Below are 2,339 nucleotides of genomic sequence, written 5' to 3' on the forward strand. Positions count from 1 at the left end.
TAAAAGAAAATGGACAACCAAGAGTAGCTTTTTACCACTGCAAAGAAGCTCATGAAGCTTCTTCAAAGAAATGTAAAAGGTAAAAATTTGAAAAGGAAGTATTGGTAATAAGGAGTATGGAGAAAGTTAGTTTTCCAGAGGCAAAGCGACGTGCCAGGTAGGTCCTTTGTTTCGGTTCTAGCCCATCCTCCTTCCCACCAACCCTTGCCCTCCAGTGCTTCTTACAGCACACACTCTGCCACTTCCTCTAAACCTCAGTCCCAAATTGCTGACACTGCCTCATGTAAGTTGTTCCACCAGAAACGGAGTAGGAGTGAGGGGTCTATTGAGGAGACTCCTCCCAAAGTAAGGTCTTTGGAGCCATCAGGCAAGGCTCCAGAGGCCTCAACGGTGACACCCCATCCACAGGAGCCTCTGCTGCTAGGCAGAATGATGCCCCTGAAGTAAAGGCTCAGGCACGCCCTTTGCCCAGGCAAAGGAATCCTGAACCTGTCCAAGGAACTAGTTTCCACAGGTAAACAACCATTAAAAAAGGTACTCCCGGATCCGGGAAAAGGGGACACCCTAAAGGTGTGAGGCAAACCTTGACCACAGGTGCTCCCAAACACTTATGAAAAATAATATAAAGAACTGGATACTCTAATCCAAAAACTGTCAGGGAATTCATGTAAAATGGGAAGAACTGCAACATCGGAGAGGCTTCATGTAACCCAGTTTGTGTATGCCTAAAAGAGATTATGACCAGGGAAAATCGTCCCATTTTCTGAGAGGATTCCAAGTTCAAGCCCATTATGGAACCTTTTGACTTTTTGGACCTCATGGAGGAGTAGCAGTAATGGTACGTCAAGATATCCCTTCCAGGCCCCACCTGCAGACAACAACTGCAGGTGAAGGCTGTGAGAATAGCTTTGACACGACCTTACACTTTTGGCATCCATCTACCTTCCTCCCATAATCGAACATTAATGATTTGGAAGATCTACTTGGGCATTTTGCCACATCCATTTCTACTCTTGGGAAAATTTCAATGGTGGGCATCACTTCTGGGGAGACACTTTGTCCCAACCTCGGGGAAAGGGGCCCTTGGAGTCCTTGTTCTTAAGGGGTAGAGGGCAGTTTTACTGAACAGTGACACTCCACACATTTCCAAATTCAAACTGGACATTCTCCAATATAGACCTATCAATAGGCTCCCTGATTCACATTTGACTTCATTGGCAGGTCATGGAAGACTTGCAGGGGAAGTGACCATTTTCCAATACTTTTGGAGGAGGGAATGGTATTCCAGCCAATGGAGTGCAGAGATGGCGACTTGAACATGCGGACTGGAATCTTTTTAGATCAACTGCAGTATTGAAAGGGATCTGTGAATGATTTCCAGTGTATTTAAGATGCTGTTAACCCACCTCACATCACGAATTCACCTTGCAGAAAGAAGCATCCATTCCAAAAAAGACGGGCCGTTACCGTCGACCTCCAGTACCATGGTGGTCTGATGAGTGCCAACAAGCTGTCAGAGCAAGAAAAAGCTGCATTAAGGAATTGAAACGAAGCCCCAGCATTGTAACCCTTTATCAATTACAAGAAATCTTGGGCCAAGGCCAGGCGCGTTTCTAAAGGAGGCTAGACGGGCGTCGTGGAGACAGTATGTCTCCTCGATTAACTCTGGACCCCCTTAGCATGGGTATGGACAAGGGGGTGTAAAATTGCTGGAAAGCGCATATCCATGTCCCAACCTGCTCTGAAGATAGATGGCATAATCATCACAGATAAAAAGATGTACAAATGAGCTGCTAAATCCATGGCAGAGATTTCCTCTGGAGCATCTTACACTGCTCGATTTTCCCCCTTTTCGGGTGGAACAGGAACAACACCCCGTGTCGTTTTTCAGTAGGACTGCAGCAGAACTTCCATACAACTTGCCATTTTTGCCAAGGAGATGGACTCTGCCTTTGCAGCTCTGCCGTAAGACTGCCCCAGGAAGTGACGGTATTCCATACAAATGATATCTCACTTTCCAGAGAGCTCCCCGAAGGATCTATAGGAGGGCGCAGTGCCATCCACATGAAGAGAAGCTATAATCATTCCTGTTCCTAAACCTGGCAAAGATGCTTCCACACCAGGAAATTACAGACCAATTTCCCTCACCAGCTGCATCTGCAAGGTGATGGAGAAAATGGTCAACTTCAGGTTAACATGGTTGCTGGAAAAAGAAAACGTGTTGACCCAATATCAATATGGCTTTTAGAAAATTAAGATCAACCACAGATGCACTTGTGAGGATGGAAACTGCTATACGGAATTCCTTCGCACAGCGACGTCACATGATAGCAGTCTTC

The sequence above is a fragment of the Penaeus monodon genome, chromosome 13, assembly GCF_015228065.2.
Source record: "Penaeus monodon isolate SGIC_2016 chromosome 13, NSTDA_Pmon_1, whole genome shotgun sequence".
Classification (NCBI taxonomy): domain Eukaryota; kingdom Metazoa; phylum Arthropoda; class Malacostraca; order Decapoda; family Penaeidae; genus Penaeus; species Penaeus monodon.